Source organism: Cimex lectularius, unplaced genomic scaffold, assembly GCF_000648675.2.
Source record: "Cimex lectularius strain Harlan isolate CLEC.00 unplaced genomic scaffold, Clec_2.1 scaffold57, whole genome shotgun sequence".
NCBI lineage: Eukaryota > Metazoa > Arthropoda > Insecta > Hemiptera > Cimicidae > Cimex > Cimex lectularius.
This window is the reverse complement of record NW_019392642.1, coordinates 2,047,520-2,069,251: the sequence shown is the minus strand read 5'-3', so window position 1 is coordinate 2,069,251 and position 21,732 is coordinate 2,047,520. Positions and strand designations below refer to the sequence as shown.

General features: G+C 36.4%; 1 long non-coding RNA gene and 1 other non-coding gene across 2 annotated transcripts; both read left to right on the top strand.

Annotated features, from left to right (window-relative positions):
• The first annotated feature begins 11,786 nt into the window (after nucleotides 1–11,786).
• On the top strand, nucleotides 11,787–11,859 carry Trnak-uuu. The gene has a single exon. It is a non-coding gene; the product is annotated as a tRNA-Lys (tRNA).
• Nucleotides 11,860–20,616: 8,757 nt separating this feature from the next.
• Nucleotides 20,617–21,681, top strand: LOC106661682. Its single transcript, XR_001339763.2, has 3 exons — nucleotides 20,617–21,001; nucleotides 21,047–21,123; nucleotides 21,186–21,681. It is a non-coding gene; the product is annotated as an uncharacterized LOC106661682 (long non-coding RNA).
• Nucleotides 21,682–21,732: the final 51 nt, after the last annotated feature.

Sequence of the window (21,732 nt, the reverse complement as noted above, 5' to 3'; positions counted from 1 at the left end):
TTTTGTCTGTTTAATGTATTTGATAGCTTCCCTTATGGCTATAGCTTCAGCGGAGAAGATCGTACACAGAGGTGGGAGTTTAAACTGTCTGGAATGGTCATTATTTATATTAAGTATTGCGGCCCCCACCCCATACTGGGATTTTGAGCCATCTGTATAGACTACCGTAGCCAGCGGGCTTTTACCAGTCTCAAAACAGACCTTAATGTAGTCCTGTTCACCTTTTAATTCCTGTATGCACGTTATAACCTTAGGTGCGAAGAGTGGAATAAGCCAGTGGAGTTTCGTGTTTGACGAGCGGATGATTTTTCCCAGAGAGATGCTTTTCATTTTCATATGAGTTTCAAGTAAAGGTGGCGTGACTCTAGGGGATTTGTGAGGATCACTAAGGGCAGTGACCGCCAAAGCATCCAGTCCCGTAACTACAGGATGGTTGGGATCGTGCATTCGAGTAGCTAGGAATTTTGTTGTTAGTCGATTCCTTCTTAGATGCAGCGGTTCCGTATTGGCCTCTACCTTGAGGGAATTAGTAGGGGAAGATCCTAATGCCTCAAGGCAAAGCCTTATTGCCCTGTGTTGGACCGTTTCAAGTTTTTTTAGGTGGGATTTGGCTGCACTGCCGTAGACTATCGACCCATAATCAATGCGTGCGAGAATAAGGGCCCGGTACATCATTAACCCAATGCTTGGGTGGGATCCATACTTAACTTTAGAAGTACATCTTAAAATATTCATTGCTTTTTCAACGTTCTTCTCGACATACTCCATGTATGGTTTCCATAGGATTTTGCGGTCAAGAGTTACTCCCAGGAATTTGAAGGTGGGATAGGTGTTGATCTTATATGGGCCTAACTTTAATTCCTTGGGTTGAACTAGTTTCCTTCTTCGGGATATTATCATTGCAGCGCTCTTTTGCTCTGACACTGCTAATCCAAGGTCCATTGTCCATTGTGAGAAAGCCTCAAGGGCATAGTTTAACTCCGTAATAGCGTCCTCGAGGGAGAGTGCACTGGTGTATATGGCGATATCATCGGCGAATTGGGATATCTTAATATTTTCCCCAGAGATATTCTGCAGTGACGCCGTATATATGGAAAAGAGTAGGGGGCTAAGTACTGCTCCTTGGGGAATGCCTTGGTTGACCTGCCGCGGTCCGTACATTTCTCCGTTAACTTGTGTGTATATGACCCTGTTTTCTATTATGTTAATAATGGCCCGAATCATAACGGCAGGTACCTTTTTTTCTTCCATTATTCTCTTTAATGTTTTAATATTCACATGGTTATAGGCATTTGTTATATCCAAGAATATGACCAGGGTGATTTTCTTAGTGCGTATCGCTTTTTGTACGTCAGTGATAAATGTCACGAGATTGTCGGAGGTGTTATGTCCCTTCCTAAAACCATGTTGGAAGTCGGGGAGGATTTTGTTTGTTTCCACAATCCATTCTAAACGCCTCTTTATCATTCTTTCATAGGTTTTTAAGAAGCATGATGACAGGGCAATGGGACGGTATGATGAGGATAAGCTGGGGGGCTTACCCGGCTTGAGCATAGGAAGTATAAGCTGCATTTTCCACTCAGGAATTATAGTCCCTTCTGTCCAGATATTATTAATTATGCCTAGGAGTGCCGTTTTTGCATTGGACGGGAGTTTAGCAATCATAGGATAGTGTATCAAATCAAGGCCTGGGGCTGTATTAGAGCCTGTCACTATTGCTGCGTCCAGCTCTTCCAGTGAGAAGAGGTTCTCTACCCCATCACTCCTTGCTTGTGTCGTAATCTCCATCTTTTCACTTTCTTCATTGACTGTATAGGGAGCTAGGGTACACATAAATTCTTCTACACAGTTTTTATTCATTACCCGGGGTTTGGGAGCGGATGAGCTTTTAAGTTTTTTAATTCTGCTCCATATCCAGCTGATACTTGAATCTTTGTTCAAAGCACTGCAGAATGTCTGCCAGCTTGCTACTTTTTTCTCTCTAAATTTTCGCCTACATTCCGCGCTGGCTCTCTGTGCTTCTATATAATTCTCTTTAGTTGGGTTTTGCTTGTAAACTAGGAAGGCCCTATGTTTTTTTTCCCATTCTTCTTTGCAGTTGTCATCCCACCAGTATTTTGGATTATGGCCTTGTTCTTTTGTATATTGGATACCCGATGAGCGGGGGATATTGTTTTTCGCGGCTACTCCTACAATTTTCGTCATCTCCATGTAGTTAGAAGGAGGATTTGTATTAATCGCGTTTTCAATATCTAAGGTATACTGCGTCCATTGAGCCCTGTCCAGTTTCCACCGTTTCGGGCAGGTTTTCCAGTTTTGGAGCCAATTATTGTTTTCTATCTGGATAATGATAGGATAGTGGTTCGATCCATAGCTGTCCGGGAGGACTTCCCATACGGCTGATAAGGCAAGTGGTGAGGATATTATTGAAATGTCTGGAGCGGACGGATTCTTACTCGGTAGTGAGACGAGAGTTGGGGCGCCATCGTTCAAAAAACATACCCCTGTTCGATCAAAAGCTTCAAGAAGGGTGGATCCAGCAGTATCCTTAAATGAACATCCCCAGCTTTGATGATGTGCGTTGAAATCCCCTCCTATTAGGAGAGGGTGCGCAAATTGGCCAAGTATGTCGTCCCATTTAAGGTCTTTGGTCTTAGTTTTGGGGCCTATGTAGGCTGACACAATTGTCATCGCTTTGGGAAGGATGTTGGCTTTGATGGCTGATATTTGAATGGTGTCTGGGTGGTTTCTTGCCACATCTATGCAGTCATATTCGATATCTTTTTTAATTAATATGGCGCATCCACCATATCCATCATCTCTGTCATTACGTATTACATCGAATTGAGAAATTTTAATGGGTTGGGTGTTTTTAAGCCATGTTTCCGAAATAAGTGCGATATCAATATTCTCCCTCATTAGAAGCAACTCTAAGAATCCTATATTGGCAGGTAAGGAACGAATGTTCCATTGTAGAATTCTGGGGTTCTTTAGGTTTTTTGGTTTTCTACCACGTACCATCATTGTGAGGATTTAATCAGAGGTGGATGAGGGCGTTCTTCCGAAAAGTTATCAGAGTGAATTGATGACTAGTTATGCTGATTCTGTTTCCGTTTCAGAATTGCTACATATTTCCATATCTGTATTAGGCCGATATTCCTTCCGCAGTTCTCCAATAATTGTTGGGTTATTTTGCACAATGTTATATAGTACTGAACCAATTTCATCTATCATTTCTTTGCTCGACATTTTATGTGAGCTTATATTCTGCGTTAGTTTATTTAGCATGTGTATATATTTTTCGGCATCGGATGTGGTGTGCGTGTTTATTGGTGTACTTTGCCTGGTTCGGTCGGGCTTGACCGCTTGAGGTAGTGGACGTTTAGCTTTAGGTATATGTTTTATTTCAACGTTATTCTGCGAACGAGGGCTTCTAATTAGCTGCTTCCTGAATTGTAGTCGAGTTGATGGTGGCTGGGTGGTAGGCAGTGGAGGGAAATCTTCATCTTTTTGTGTGATATGTGCGTTAGCGAGGATGTCGAACTTGTTTTTAGAGAGTACGTTAGCATAGGATTTTATGCCATACTTTATTTTATTGGTTTCCACATTCTTTTTATAGATTTCACACTCTCTGCTATCAGCTAGATGATTTTTCCCACAATAGATACATATTATCTCAGAGTCAGATTTAGTACATTCTTTAATGGAATGTTCTTCACCGCACTTCAGGCAACGCTGTTTGCTCCTACATTGCGAGGCTACATGATTGTATCGCAGGCAGTTGGCACACTGTCTTACTGGGGGTATATACGGCCTCACTTGGCAATAGCTCCCATAAATAGATACGAATTCGGGGATATTTTGACCTAGGAAGGATACCACACATGTAGTAAGGGGGGTAATTCTTACTTTATCTCCTATATTCTCAATTCTACGCATCCTCTCTATCGATACAGGTTCTACTGTAGATTGCATGCAATTTAAAATTTCGTCGGAGTGCAGATTAACATCAACAGATCTAATAACTCCTTTCCTCTTAACTAGAAAGTCGGGAATATATACATTTAAATTTTCCTTCGCTAGTATCTCACTTTCTGTTAAATAATTCGCAATCTCTTTAGTGGCAGTTGTGACTTTAATCCGGTTTTTGCCCGATGTCCGAATGTCTAGTATTGACTTTTTATTAAGTGCAGGGTCTTGAAATAGCCATTTACCGAAAAGCATAGGGTGAGCGTTACCTAGGTTTTTTTCAGTGCTCTCCACAAAAACAAAATATGGGCCCGTGTCACTACTCTCAAAACGGTTTTTAGATAGACGCCGCTTTGTTTCTTGGCGAAATATTTCTCTTTCTGCTAGAAATTCTGTCTTATCCATTAGCATACATTTCGAGTATTCATTCGACGACGAACCTGTGAATAGCCGCTTGTTTTCATTACTACTTGATCTTACTACCGGGCTAATATTTAATTGTATAACATCTTCCAACGAAATGGGTATTTTTTTCTGAGACGACGCAGACTCCAAAGGCTTTAGTTGCAGTTTCGGTCCAACTGGGGGAGGATCCCCTCCCCCCGTGTCGACACCCATTCAAATTAGAATGTTAATATTTTCGATAATATGGATAGGTAAATATCACGCAGATAAGGAGTTCGATGTTTAAAAATTATAATGAAACCTTATTATTCAAATCAAATTAACTAGCTTCAGTTTATAAATTATAAATAAGGTAAAATAATTACTTATTTCAAGCAAAAAATAAAAATTATAAAACTGGAATGTAAAAGTACGATTGAGATATTTCCGTTAAATCGCTCGTAGATAACTCCGATGTGTTTACACGTTAATCCTTCAGAGGAGCAAAGTGTGTACGTCCATCCTATTCGACTATCCGTGAGCGACGGAAAAGAAATTGGTAATACTTGTATAACTATTTGTATTAAACTGTTATTTGGTCTTATCGATAATTTTTGTCCGCTGGGTTGTTCTGTCAGACGCATGTCGGCTTTTCTTCATCAGGCCTGTAAGACCTACCCAGAGAGGATAAGATGACCGAAATGATCAGCAACGAAAATCCGCATTAATAATATGAGTACCAAATATTAACATAATAATAATAATAATTTGTATTTTTCAGACAATTCGCACATAAGAAGTCAACTGGGTCATTTATTGGGTCCGCCTTTACGCACCAGTTTGTTGAACGCGTTCCTCACTGAAGATGGATCAATGCCGAAATGCGTTTAATTAGGTCGTCAAGCAAGTGAAGGCGGACCCGATAAGTGACCGAATGCCCGTTCAGCATGAGTTCATTCGCAGACCAACACCCAACATTTACCTTTTCCGACAATTGTAATAACTTTGTAAGAATAAGCTTAAATAACCATCATTATTATATTTCAATGAATTTATCATGTGCATTTTTATGTATAATATATGTTACACTTCCATTGTATAAATCATATTTAAAGTTAAAGTAAAGAAACTTTTCAATTATTGAATGTTCTTCCTCTTGATTAGAGAGAAATTAATTTCATTATTAGAGATTATTTTTTTATTTATAACCCTTTTATTTTTACAATAATGTTAAATTTAATTAAATTATTTATATATATATTTTTCTTCCTAAATAAAGTTTTTATTGGCTTTTATTCCATTGAAAAAGCACGTGGTTTTTTTATATTCCTTTACAAAAGGTTAGTTTATTTCATTTTATTTCGATGTTCGGCTAATTCTTGCTCATCATCCATAAAAAAATCAAAAACTAGGTTCTTTTTCGAATAAACCCTAATAAAACCTTCATTTAGGAAGAAGATAAAAAAAATATATATATAACAATTAATTAAGGTTTTTAGTTGAGATAAAAAAGTCAATTTCACGAGGGGGATTCGAACCCACGATCTTCGGCTAGATACGCCGCTTTCAATCCCGGATGTAATGTATTAATTGGTCAAGCGGACCACGAAATTAGTGAATTTAATGATTTAAAAATGAAGTATACTTCACTAAAGCTCTCCGTGGCAATTTCATTTGTCGTCGAGAATCCAATCCGATTACACGACATTTGCAAAATGGCAAAAAGGAGGGAAAATTCAAAAGGTGCGGTTGAGATGGGAAGATGGTGTCCGATTGGATCGAGGTCACGGTAGCTCAAGTGTTAGAGCAGCGGCGTATCAAGCCGAAGATCGTGGGTTCGAATCCCGCTCGTGCCATTGACTTTTTTATCTCAACTAAAAATCTTAATTAATTGTAATGTATTAATTGGTCAAGTGGACCACGAAATAAGCGAATTTAATATATTTAATAATCAACTTCGTGAATCTAAAATAATTAAAAAAATTAACTTATTTAATAAAAACACTGTATGTTCAGTTCCCCGATCGTGTAGTAATATCGCCGCCTTGTGTCTCGAAAGTTGAGGGTTCGACTCCAAACTCCTTTATTATTTTTTCCCCCTTTTAATTTCATTCTTCTCTCCTTTCCTTTCTTTACCTCTATTTTTTTTTCACGGATTTCGGTATTTACCCATCCCAAAAATACCGAGGCGCTCAACTATTTCCTACCTTTCTCCTTCACCCACCCCCTTCTCCACTGATGACGGGACCAACTGTTGTCGGCCGAAGTTTCGACCGTAACATTTGGCGTCCAACGTGGGGCCTTCAAGAGCAGGGTTGTGGCACGTGGAAATTCTGCCTTTATTTCATCGGATATATGGCCCACCATACAGGAGAGGATGAGTCAGCCCATGGACCAGGGTTGGCATGGCGATCACGTCGACAACCTTTATGTGTGGTGTGCGTACAGCCGGTGGTGTCCATATATCCCTCCCCCAATTCCCCCAATCTTTTATGTACAGTTCTTCTTTTTCTGTTTTCGTTTTTTGCTTTTTTTACATTAAAAAAAGTAATAACCTTTACTTTCCGTCTCATGATTCTACGTCCGATCTGTTCACTTCACCTCCTACCGCAAATGTCATCCGCAACTTGGGCAAGCGACTGCTCTGCAATCCTCGTACACGACATGAAAAGACAGAACTTAACCAACGATACCGATTACGTAATGGATTACTATACAACAGTCCTTAACTCCGCCTCACAACGAAATACTCATATGCAACTCAGTAACTAACACCCATATAGACATACTGCATAGAGCTATAGGGTTCCACCAAACTTTAACCTTCAAAAAGATTTTGCAAAATCCAGCTACAAAAAATTCCACAATCCAATCCCGCTCTAATCCTTTTGTACCACAATTCCGGATTTCTTTCCAATAATCCTTTTTGACATGTCAACTAACAGCGGCCTTGTGACCTGATCAGATAAATCAGTTTTAGGAGTAGCTAGCTAGCTTAGAATAGCTTCTCCAATTTTTACTGTCATGTTCTATCAAACAGATATCTATGCAAATTATGCGCCTTGTTCAGTTTGTTGTTTTATACTCTTTAAAAATATCTTTTTTAAATCTTATTGTATATCTGTGGTGTTTAGTGACCGCTGATATCATCATCGCATAATAATGATTATTATGTGATGCGGTCTGGTGCGACATAGGTTTATCTTTGTCGTACCAACGTTTCGATCTTTATTGAGATCATCTTCAGGGCTCAAACTATTTGTTTTCTGTGTAGATGTGTCGTATTGACAGTGCCAGTGAGATATTGATGTGATTGAAAAAAAAAAAAAAAAAAACACTGGTAAAAAACACAACACGACACACAATAATGACACATATACACAGAGCTTATTATTATTTATAGTCTTTTTAACAATACTGTGCGTTTATCTGTTCGCGCATCTTTCGCTGCATGTGTATAAACAAAAAGAAAGTTTTCTGACGGGAAAATACGAGATAAGAATTATCCGGGATGGTCAAACGGATAAATATTCAAATAGGAGGCCGACCAAATTGGCCTTACAACTTTGAAACGTTGGCTTTGATCTCTTAATCTTTCAGTTAAAGTACTGCATGTATTTTTAATAACTGGTATTAGGGCGGCTACAACAGGCCTCAAGAGGGTTTTTGTGGTCTGGTTCATTCACTTTACGTCCTCACAATTTCTATATGTACGAATCGTAGATTCAAATATATGGATAAAATTCTTAAACATAAAAAGGAAAATCATAGAGTAACATAGAAAGAAAATACAACTTCTAGCGTTAGTTAATTTGTTACAATTATGTAGTAATGAGCGGTATGGCACAAAGACAATTATGCTTCTGTTATCAAACCAGGTTGACCCGGTTGTGCTGACTACCTGGGGGATCATTTTTTGCAATTTTCTTAAAATGTGTTCTCGTACAAATTTACAAAAAGTGCTGTTCATTTATTTATTATTTTGAACAATTTTAATGTCGCTGTTCGTCCAATCGGTTTCGTTAAAATAACAAATTAAAAAATGCTTTTAATTTTGTCAGAAGAATGGAAATAAGTGTTGAGAGAAATGTAAAATAATAAAACATATTGTAAATTATTCAATATCAATTTGTTAGGCTTCTGACGCCTTCGTTTGATTAATATATTTCATTTATGTTACTTCTTCAATGCCTGAGTTTCATGGAACTGTTTTTAGATTTTTACCATTAATAAAAAAATGTTAAACATACATTTGTTTTTGAGAAATAATGCACGGTTGAGTACAAACCTACGGCCTATTTTGTACTACTACGAAACTTGGGGTACGGGCCTACCTAGGCTTTTAACCCCTCGGGTCCTGGTCACCCGCCCTGCGTACTACTACAAAACAAGTTTTACTTCAATTAAACAATCTTTGACTTCATTTAAACAATATTCACCTTCCACAGATATGAACTATATAATAAGAGTGAAAACACTCCAATTTCTTTATATAAAAAATAAAAATAAAGAAAATAAAAAACTATTATTAAAAAAACACAAAAAACTATTATTCAAAATAAAAAATATAAATTTTTAAGGGCAATTGGTTTACAAGTGGTTTCTCAAAATTATTAAATTCGTTAGGAATTGAAAACTTGAAATAAAAACTTTATTACCAGATTAGCTATATGTTTAAGTCACGATAGCTCAAGTGGTTAGAGTAGCGGAGTATTGAGCCGAAGGTCGCGGGTTCGAATCCCCCGCTCGTGACACTAGCTTTTTCATTTCAACCAAAACCTTACTTAAAAATGTTAATAAAAAGAAGTAATTTGGTCAATGGACCACTAAATATAATAAACTTATATTTAAAGGCTGACGTAAAAGGCAACGAAGTGATCCACTATAACCCACCCCACTCATTAAAAAAATGAACGGAAAATCCGATGGAATTAAAAAACCCATCCAAATTATTCAAATGTAAAAAAGGCCTAGGCCCGTGGCCTGTGGAGGCTGGGCCTAGAAGGGAAAAGATCATACCTACCAGGTTGCGCATAGGTCATACCAAGATCACACAAGGACACCTTGGGGTGAGACCGTGTAGGTGCCCGTGGTGTAGAGAACATATCATGGTAGAGCACATAATAACGGTCTGTAAAACTCCAAGTCTTTTAAATTGTATCTAGATCTTGTACAATCATGCATGTGATATGTGTGATTTATTGTAACGAATGTATTTATTTGCGTGAATGGAGGGCTCAATACCCAATTACCCCGAGGAATATTGGGTGCTTTGGGGTAGTGTGAATGAATATTGAATGTAAGTATTTGTGATGTTTTTCAATCCCTACTTCCTTCCCCACTCCTTCAAAATCACACAACATAGACAAAAACGTAACTCCCAAGACGATCCACAACAGTGATACATCTACCCAGAAACACACTCTGATTGAATAAATACATTGATTAAACCTAAAATTTCTGTATTGCGTACATCATTGCATAAATTCATAATCAGATCTTATATGCATTTGTACAATTTAAACAATGTTTATAACTCCCAGGCCCTGATGATGATTTCAATAAAGATCGAAACGCTGGCACGATAAAGAAAATGTTTTTCTACACCCAAATCACACCAGATCTCTCAATAATCATTTGGATATAATTTAAACGCACATTAAGTTTGGAAAACGTACATTGTCTTTGAATTTTTTTTACTTCAATTATTTTCATCTGCAACTATGTATGAATTATATACGATCACCAGTTTGGATGTCGATTTGTGATTGCGACATTACGTGCATTGTAGGGAAAGCTTTCTCTCTTGTCTCTTATCCATATTCTTTTCAGTTGCTGGTGAGGAAAGCACTAATTGTATTTGTGTGTTAGTATGACTTTGTAACTTTACTGTAATATGTTTTGATGGATGAAAATTGCATTCCATAAAAAATTGTTCATGGGTCAACTGTGGGAGTTTTATTTTCCATACTGTGTACAAAGGGATTGAGTCATATGGCAGGTTTGAGTGAGTATGTTGGAAAGGGGATAGACAAGTGCATTCATTTGGTCTAGAAAATATTGGAGTCCACGCGGCATTCGAGTTGATGTCGTGGTTTAGGTAGCTTCCGCAGCCTGGTGATTCTCAGTAGTTCTTGTATGAAGTTTCACCCATGTTGTAGGCGATAGGGCTTTTCTTCTTGTAAGGGAGCGACGGAAAATTGTTATCATCCAGTTGGGGTGGTTTCAATACTCGGGTTCTTTCCTTCTTGTCCTCGTTCTGTATGCATTACTGGGCGTTTCGCTGGTCATTAAAGGCATCGCACTTGTACTTTGATGAAAATCTTGCGCATATCGCTTTAGTTTCTCTACTTTTTTAGGCGCGATGAAGCGTTGATGCAGTTAACTACTTTGACTACTTTGTAGCCACCTAAGTGCTTAATTCTTGTATGATTAGTCTTATGGAGTTGGAGAAATGTAAATATTTTTTTGTTTGTTAAATTACAAAGACAGACAAGTATATGTATATATATGTATATATATGTATATATATATATATNATATACACTCGTAAATTTCATAATGATTTAGAAAGAAAGATAATTTAAAATTTCAATTAATTATTCTTTTTATGTAAGGTCTTGGTTGAGGTAAAAAGGTCAGTGTCACGAGCGAGTTTCGAACCCACGACCTTCGGCTCAATACGAATCCTGATTACACGACATTTCAAAAATGGAAAAAAGGAGGGAAAATTTGAATGGTTGTAGGTTGAGATGGGAAGTTAGTGTCCGAGTGGACCGAAGTCCCGATAGCTCAAGTGGTTAGAGCAGCGGCGTATTGAGCGGAAGGTCGTAGGTTGGAATCCCGCTCATGACACTGACTTTTTCATTTCAACCTATACCTTACATAAAGATTAATTAATTGACAGAAGTACTTAGTGTTAACTGAAAGAAGTACTTAGTATGTCGAAGTTTAATGTAGCTTATTACTTGACCGTGGAGGCACGGCGGACTGCACAGATCGCTTTTCGCGTGCTACAGGGCTATATGGATTTTCTGGATCTGATTCACGACGCCATGTTAAGAAGACGAAGCATAGCGGAAGTGTAGGACTCTTTCCGGGAGCTCTTCTACTAACTACGCCGCTGCTCTAACCTCTTGAGCTATCGTGACTTCGATCCACTCGGACACCAACTTCCCATTTCAACCTACAACCGTTCGAATTTTCCCTCCTTTTTGCCATTTTCAAATGTCGTGTAATCAGGATTCGATTCTCAGCGACTTATGAAGTAGCCACGGGGTGCTATTAGAGAAGTGATACTTCTTTTACTTATTAAACATTAATCCATTTATTTTTTATTGATCTAATTAACCAAGTTATTTATTTCAATTAATTATTCTTTTTATGTATGGTCATGGTTGAGACAAAAAGCCAGTGTCACGATCGGATTAGAAGTCACGATAGCTCAAGTGGTAAAGCAGCGGCTTTTTTAGCCGAAGGTCTTGGGTTCAAATCCCGCTCGTGACACTAGCTTTTTTACCTCAATCAAGACTTTACATAAATATTAATTAATTGAAAGAAGTTATTTGGTCAATCGGACCACGAAATATAATGGATATAATTTTAATTGTAATGTTTAAATTTTCTCGTGGTACTGCAGTATTTAAATAAATGATAGACGATCTTATTAACTATAACCATAATCACATTCAATCTAATGAAGTTACGCTTTTTTTGGTAGAACTTATAAGTTACTGCTTTCTAAATCATTATGCTATTTACGAGTTCTATATATATCATATAGGGTGTATATACCCTACAGTGTATATATACACCCTTTGTATACATACTCTCTTTGTAATTTAACAAACAAAAAAAAATATTTTTTTGTTAAATTACAAAGAGAGTTGTTTTAAAATATTTACATTTCTCCACCTCCATAACACTAATCATATAAGAATTAAGGAACAAAGGCTACAAAGTAGTCAAAGTAGTTAACTGCATTAACGCTTCATCGCGCTTGAAAGAAGTAACTTGGTCAATGAGACCACTAAAACATAAATGGATAATTTAAAATGTTTATCACTTCCAGACGACAACCCTTCTTTAATGGAACTCACTAATTGCGAAAAAATTTGACATTAAACAAATGTAAGAGCACTTTTTAAGGGAGTGAAGCAAATTATTTTTCTTTCCTTCTTTTAAACGACTCTAACAATTTGCAAAGGAAACAAGAGTCCTTCTGTGTTTTGAAGAACTGCTAGAATCGTAAAGTCGACGCTGCTCTGCTCGGAAAATTGTAGCTTTCATTAAGGGATTAAATTTTTTCTTTCTTAGGAGAAGGGCTTAATTAATTGAGCTAAGCACAATAGATCTAGTCTATGCGCTGTGAAGTACAATAAAAGCCTCATAATATAGCGGTCGCCCAGGCGGTCATGATTACTGCATTGTTATTTCTCATGCCTTTAATTGGCACACGTACTAATGGGTAAAATAGTGAAGACCGGAAAGGGAGTGGAAAATCGTCGAATCTCGATAATACGAGCGAATTAGGTAATGGTCCACAATCCGAAAGTGGGATTTGGTACGGGCCGGCAAACGCGAAATGCTTTTGTTTGCCTTTGCAGGAGGCAAGACTATTATTAATTTCTTTTGGGTTCGAAGATTAGGGAGACAGATCCTTCCTTTCTTTTCTTGGCTTTCGACCAAGTAAAGCCATTATATTATTACCTTCGAAGATCATGGTTGGGGGAGCTAACCTTACTTCATTTTCAGGCCTTCTCGAGAAAAGTTACGGCCTTAATTTATCAAAATTGATTATCAACGATTTTGTTTCTCTTGAAAACAAAAGAAAGAACTTATGATGATCTCGGATTTCTGCCAAATCAAATAGGCCTTTTTTTTCATAAGTAGATATAATAAATAGATCTATAATTTAAGGTGGTTGCTCTTTTACAGATTTATGTAATAACAACGTGGTCTATGAAAAGAGAAAATTTACTATAATAGGGGTATTCACGATGTTTGTAAAATGTTAACTCGTGTTAATTCGAATAGAGAAATGTCCAGTAAGATCTGGTAAACGCCCCCTTCTTTTCTTAGCATGTTAAACGTTAATTTTTCCGCAATGCTGCGCATGGCGATCGGTAGAACCAAAAATAAAGCGTAACAGTCCTTGAAGGCGTGTTGTTCTTTGTTATGGTTATCTTTTGTGTTAAATTGTAAAATCCCGGAAGTTAATAAAAAAAGAAAAATTAATCAATACTTTCATTCAAAATGCTATTTTGTACTCGAAAAGTACTAACATTTCAATTCCGTCAATGAACATAATAAGCCAAACTGACGTATGTTTTTGAAAACTGCTCTGAATATAATTTTTTAGCCAATGTGTTTTGATTAATGAACACTGAACCTATCTAACTAAATAGGAAGAATGGTGTAGAAACTAAAATATTTCTAAACGACGCCTCAAAGTTTAACTTATTCCTGTTAACTTCTGGGTTTCCCTTAGTCGTCTCACGTGCTTTACTTAAACAATTAATTAAATCGGTCGATAGTGAGTGAATGCAATGAGACTTGATGAGGGCTAACTAATAATTAAATCGATACCGTCTACAACAACGAAGAACTTTCCGTTTGGAGTCAAATACTTCAATATTTTTGGTATCATTACCAACGCCGTTCGACAAAAAAAAAGAACAATCAATAATTTTATTTGTAGGTAATAGGCTTTAAATCATTTTATTTGACTTTTGTAATTTATACTTTACAAAAATCTCTACAAAAATACTCTCGCACCAGAGAGATATTTCGACACGCAACGGTAAAATCGATTTCGAAAGAATATTAACAATGATCGTCTTTTAGTAGGGGTATTCACGATGTTTGTAAGATGTTAACTTGTGTTAACTCGAATAGAGAAATGTCCAGTTAGATATGTTAAACGCCCCCTTCTTTTCTTAGCATGTTAAACGTTAATTTTTACGCAATGCTTCGTGTGGCGAGTGGGAGAACCAAAAATAAACCTATAACAGTCCTTGAAGGCTTGTTGTTGTTTGTTATGGTTATCTTTTGTGTTAAATTGTAACTTGCCAGAAGTTAATAAAAAAGGAAAATTAAACAACTCTTTCATTCAAAATGTTGTAAATGTTCGCATTTGGAAAGTATTAACAAATGACAAGTTTCAATTCGTGCCGACATACCTAACCTGTATCCTAATGTCTAACTGTCTACAACTTTGTATGTATATGGAATATATCTATCATGAATGAGAGTATAAGGACAGGTCAGAAATTAAGAAAAGAAATGTATTGGTCTGATTTAATTAATGTATATTTAAGAATAAAAATACGTGTAAACAAAAAACAGCTGAAAAAATTAATGGCTGCCATGTTGGTTACCTACGCCCTAACGGATAGCAATTTGACTACATTTTCGACCTAACATCTAACATTGGCCCTGCCTGTTAAATCGAGCAATGTTAACCAACCGATTCGTTAATAAGTCTATGCCATCATTTTTCTCGATCTAACAGGACTTAGTCACTCAGAGTCAACAGAGTTAACACGGTTTACACAAAGATAGTGATGTCAAACATAAACTGGCTAAGAAAAGACAGAAGGTGTGCCTTTTTTGTTGACTTCTCAGCTGCCTTTGATACCGTGAATTGAGGCGTACTTAATTAAAAACAGTTTAATGTGTCATGCAAATAAGTAAGCGCTTGAGATAGAAAAAGAAGGTAAACAGGGTTCTTCAACAGCCAACTGTTGTTTTCACTATACATAAATGACGTAGTAGAATGATCGAATATTGGATAATAGCTTAAATTAGTTCAACAAGAATAAAAATGTAATCATTTTCCTGCTGGCTTGGTGATGTTTAACTGCTAAACAAATTAGAAGCAGTGATCATTATACGGTTGTAGAGAGATAAGCTTTGATTTAAAAACTAATAATTATATACACAGTAAACTAAGCCTAGACAGTAAACGATTGATAACATTGGCCCTGGCCTGTTAGATCGAGCAATGTTAACTAGCCAATTCTTTCATGTCTACGTCATTATTTTCTCGATCTAACAGGATTAACACAAAGATCGTGCATACCACTAATAGTGTTTCTGAGTTGGCAAGAAAACCTTTTGTATTTAGTCCATCAGTATTGTGATCCAACTGAAAAAGGTATGAACAAATTTATTTATAATAAGATTTTTAAGTATCCACAATAGTAGAAGTGGCTTTTTGTCTATACCTTTATTTTGAAATTATATTCTTTTATGTATAAGAGGAAAGATAAATAAGTATCGTATATTGGTATGCAGTACATACAAATAAATGAAACTTTTAACAATGGGGACAGGATTACTTGGTCAATTATTACTGCTTTGCATTAAAGTTTGTTAATTACTTACATCGCAATCATTTGTTCAATTAATTGAATGCACAGAACTGTAATACGAAATAACGAATATTATTTTGTACGGTGGTAGGATATGTATGGACTTTATTGGGAGCGCTTTATTTAATATGACAATTTGCATTAAGTCACATTAAGGAATGTATATTGTAAGTTTTTAATGCGAATTTTTTATGATTTTTGGTAAAACTAATATTTTTTCTTTTTTGTATTTTCTGAATTTATCTTATTCCGTTGTGAGATTTTGCAGGGCTCGTTTTATTACGCCATATTTCGTCTTGTCGTCTTGGTACAACAATCAATCTGGGAAAGAGATAAACAAATCGCAATACTGTTTCAGTCCGTGGCAATGTTGGGACTGAGTCGGTCTTCAAAGAAATTTGAAATCTTTTTTTTTTTTTTTTTGCGTTATGAACTATGCATATTAGCCATGTGACAATTCTTATAGTGTGTTCAAATTTGGGGGGGTTATTGTGAAAAAAGGGCCAGAGGCGACGGTGGGAATCGAACCCACGCCGACTCTCACTAACCACTCGACTACGGCGGTCCCCCAATTTGAAATCTTCTGTGAAAAACCTTGATGGGAGTGACAACAGAATTTGCTTTTTCAAAACCATACCGTAATCTAGAGTATTCGTGAGTAGAAAAATGGAAGATAAATCTATCACTTAAAAAACAAATGAAGTTGAAAACCAATTGAGTCTTGTCCGAAAGGCTATCGATGAACGTGCCTTTTCTAACTATATTTTATCGTAAGCGCTTTTCATTTATCATTTATATGTATTATCTAAGGCTTCACCCTTTTAGGTTATTATTCTGCATTTCAACTGAACAATTGGTTCTATAATTAATTAATTAGTCGTAAGGTGAAACTCCTAAGCCGGCTGTATTTAAATTGATAGATATTGCCTTATTCACGTTGGCTCGATTTAAAGGATTTGTAAAATCCATTTGACTTAAATGCTTAAGCGTTTATGTTTTAATTCTCATTTTCGTTACAATAACCAATCGATAGAACTGGAACAAAAAATCTATTGAAACTAACAAAATACAGTTATTTTTTTCTAATTGCAATATACTTTTTAAACTATTTAATTTGTTCCATGTATTGAGTATTGTGATTGTACAAATATGTATTTGAACTATTTTTTACTAACAAATGTTTCTTGATTATGAGGAATTTGACACGCTACGCGCCATTCAACGCGAAAGAAACATACCATATTATTAGCAGGAGAAGGCTGGTGTTCGGTTCGAGATATCGCATTCGGAAAATTTGAAGTCACGATAGCTCAAGTGGTAGAGCAGCGGCATATTTAGTGAAGGTCATGGCTTCGAATCCCGTTCGTGACACTGACTTTTTTATCTCAACCAATACCTTACATGAAGATTGTTTTATATTATGTCTTCTGTGATGTGATGATGATATCGATATTGAATTTGATTAATGATATTAGCGTAGCTTCGACTGAGTTTACATGTGTCTGTTCTAATTGATGCTGTGTTTATCCCTGTTGATGTAAGCTATTTCTAAAAATACCTGTTTAATATTTACCTTTTTTTTGGAGAAAAATTATACAGGTACTTCAGGCCCAGTTCAACTTCAATATTTCAAATCCTGACACATCATTTTACAAGATTTTTTTCGCCGAAATTGTGCAATCGGGTTTTAAATTGGTCAAAAAATGACAAAGTTATGGTAAAAAGTTTGAGAAAACAAAAACAGTCATTTGGTTTGCATTTATTTACATTTCATGTTCGAACTGCCTGCCTTGCGAAAAGATGCAAATATTTGCTCTTTTTAACCACTCTTCACCGGTGCTCAGAGTTACGGGAGGTGGATTGACAAGCATTTTTCGTCCTTTGCCGCATTTGATACTGTGAATCACCTGATGATGACAAGAGTACAAAATTATCGGATTTTCCTCTGCCCACGTTCGAAAATTGCAACGGTTTAGTATGCCATTAGAGGTGAACTTGGAGTACATAGGATTTATAGAAGAATGTTTTCTTCAGCCTCCCAAATCGATATTTGTGTAAGGAACGTTAGACGCACGTCATAATCAGAGGGCCGAAGTCCCTGGAAAAGTTGAGAGCGATACGGCTTAAAAGTTATCTTTGTGTTTGTTTTGTTCTGTGTGTAATATTTTTGGATTGTTGAAGTCGTAGTTGTGTTGGTGTTCAAAATGGTGGGTAGTCAGTGCTGTAGGATTTTGTTTGGATTTTTTGCAATCATAGATATGTTACTTTACTCTCTTGTCCAGATATTGGGATGTAATACTGATGTAAGTCGCCGGACAATTTAAACAATTGGTTTTGTCAATTACGTCATACTTATTTGTTACTGGTGTGGGATCTTTGGAAAAAAGCGTATAAATTGTTTTATAGTTTTTGAAAGCTATTTTATATTTATCTGAAGAGAAAAATGTTTAATTTATTTGATAGGCCGTGAATGAATGGCATGGATATGTATATTGGTTTGTCTGTATTTGATAGATTTTCTGTGGTACTATTAGTAATAGCAGATGATGTTAGTGTTGACTTGTAGTTGTTGATTATTCTGTTGATTATGTGTTCAGGGTAGTGATTGTTATGTAGAATATGTTTGTATATCTTTATGTTTTTGTGGTGAAATGATTCATGCCTTAGGGTTATAATTCTATGAAGTAGCCGTGTTTATTAATGTATGTGTATTATTTACCCCTTCAAAATCCAACGTATATAAAACATCAATATCTCACTGGCACTCTCAACACGACACACATTAGTGACACATATATACAGAAAACAAGCAGTTTGAGTGAGTACAAATACTTTGATTGAATCTAAAATTTCTAGCGTTGGATAAATTCATTTTTTTTACATCCTTCATATATTTGTAAAATTTAAACAATGTTTATAAATTCTAGGCCCTGAAGATGATCTCAATAAAGATCGAAACGTTGGCACAATAAAGAAAATGTTTTTCTAAAATCTACGTCACACCAAATAACAACTATAATTTTTGTAAACCGAGTGAAAATTGTTGTGCATACATTTTCTCAAAAAATTCTAAATACAATAAACAAATATAATATGTACTCAGATAAGGTCTTGGTGTTTTCTCTCTTTTCTTTTCTTTCTTTTTTTTCTCGCGACAATGGAAAATAATTGATGTTTGTACAATTTCAGCTATATTTGGAACAAATGTTTGACAATTTTGTACAAGCATTTGATAAAAATTTAATTTAAAGTAAAATGCTTAGTAGATCAAGTTGATAAATAATTTACTAGTATTCATGCACCTTTATACAAATGTTTTCACCGGTTTGTATTCAATAGTTGTAGCCAATATAATATTATGTTTATTATTTATTTGTAGTTATTTGTATCCTGTACAAACATTCATATATATTACAAATTATGTTATGATTGTTACCCAGTCACTCACACTACGCTCGTGACTGCCCTCGGAGGTAACTTTTCTTGAGTCCTAGGCCGCCACTGGCTGCTGAGAAATTAAGGGGGCTCTCTGGGCTAACGTTAAGGCCACTTGAAAGAATCAGGGGATGTTAGAAGTAAAGAGGACTTGAGCAAAGGGTTAAACTGGAATAGAAATTTTAACACGAAAGGTTAAAGTGGAATAGAAAGCAGGTACGGAGCAAGTCTTGCACGATGGGCGTGTTGAGGTCATTGTGGTGGAGAAGTTATTATTATTATTATTATTTTTTTTTAAGTTGCTATCTTTACATAATATACATTGAGTAAATAAGCTTTAAAGCTTATTAGCTTAAACTAGAGCTTTAAACAAATCTGATAGACCTGTCAGATCAGGAGGCAGTGGGGAGAGAAACCAACCAGTGCTGGAACTCTCTTTAATTTAATTTTTTTATTTTTTTGCGGGGGTTAAAGTTAATTCGGTGTGTTAGATAGAAAGTCACGAGCCCATAGTCGTTCTAAACGACGCGGAGGATTGTAAGGGTGAGATGTTGAGGAAAGAGTTAGGGCTAGTTGGTTAGGATGGAGGGATAGTTTAGAGTGGAAAGTGAAGAAGCGTGTTCGGATAAGATCTTTGACGAAAGGGATTTTAAGATCTTTATGGTTCGTTTGATTGGTGACATAAAAGGGAGCATTGAGGATACGGCGGAGAACTTTAGATTGAAAAGGCTGATTTCGTTGGATATTGGATGATTTGGCCGAGCCCCACACAGTTCTGCGCCATTGCGTAGGTCCAAATAGGTCTCATGAGTGTTTTCTAAGCGGTTAGTTTGTTTTGTATGCTTAGTTTTGATTTGGGTCTAGGTAGGTGACTGAGTAGTCCATATCTTTTGTTAAGTTCATGCCGTTTTTATCGTGTATGTGGGTTCCAAGTAAGTCTACTAGCTAAGTAAAGCCCAAGGTAGCGAACTGGTACTATCTTGTTGTAAATGTGCACTGGTGGACAGGTTTGACGTTTGAGCGTAAACGTCACTTGTTGGCTTTTTTTGTTCGTTTAACCTGATCCGCCACAGATTGCACCAGTTAGTAATAAGGTTCAGGTGTTATTGGAGTGCTTCTGTTGCTAGGATAGGATTGGAGTGGAGAAATTAGAGATTTTTTCTGAGGACGTTTGAGACTTGTCAGTAAGTGAGTTTACTGACTTATGACCATTCTGAACACTCTTGATTGGAATTGGATTTTGGGTGTCTTTGTTGTCGTTAGCAGGCTATAGCAGCAATAGGTCGGGCGAGGTAGAGCATCCTCTACCTTTCACGTTTATAAATTATCTTCCAAAAAATTAGCATAAACACAAAATTCCATAAAAAACATAGAGGTCTGGTCACATTCACTCCCCCAAAGAACTCCATATTTCTCGGAGCTGGGTTGGTATTCCAGTTGTTCAGCAGTTTCACATGTTTTTCAGTGAAGCGGATTTTCAGTATGAATTCGGTCAAACTTTCAGCTATTGTATTGAAAAAATTATTTCTGTGAAAATTAACTGTTATTTACGTCAAAAACCTCCTTGTTTATAAATTAATAGTGTGCCTTAAAGGAAAATGAGAAATATTACAGGGAAATAACCCAAGGATTGAACATTCGGAAATGAAATAAACGAAATTATTCAAAATATATATTGGATCTGACATATGTTTTTCCTCAGCACAGATCGGAATATCAGGTTTTTCGTTGCAGTATCACGATGATAGAAATATCACGCGAATCTTCTGTGCACAGCCCAGTGGTGCGGGTGTTCCTGGTGTCAGGCATGTGCTCGCTTTTGGTCGTCGTCATTTTTGGTACGTAAAGTGACGTTTGGAGCCAGGTTTAAGTTTCTCATATAGACTTACTCACATTTTAGCTTTCCTGTACGCGTATCGTAACAGCACGAAGGGAATGCACAACGTGACCGCCGCGGCCGGTAGGTCAGCCTCTCCCGTCACATTTTCACTCTTCTCTAATTACCCGATTTTGAATTTCCAGGCCAAAACTACACGACGACCGTTTATTTCGTCACGACCGAAGAACCGAAGAATTTAGCTTGACCACCTCCGTCTTTAGCTCGCAATTTATATTGACCATTTTGACAAACACCGGTCATCCGCTATAACGAGTTGTGGACAGTTTACACTTTTACGAATCACTGGCGGACCAGCTGGCTTAACTCTGTCTACATGATTTTCTGTTATCGCCAATTCGGTTTTTAATCGAGTAATTTCGTTAGTAATACAACTTTAACCGACATCCTGTGAGTTTTTTTAAAGTCAGCTGCAAAATGCAAATCATTGAAAGAAGAACGTCTCGATCTGCCGATGGCATGATTATTTCGAAGTCTTAATGGATTTTATATCGATTTTATGTTGTAGTAACGTGACTGTTTTTTATTCGCTAAATGAGATATTTAACAACATTTTTCAACTTGACGTTTGGAATTGTTAACGTTTGTCTATAATAAAACACTAAAAACGCATATAAATCTAGATGGACACATTCTCATTCCTTTATTTTATATTATATAAAAATCTTTGTG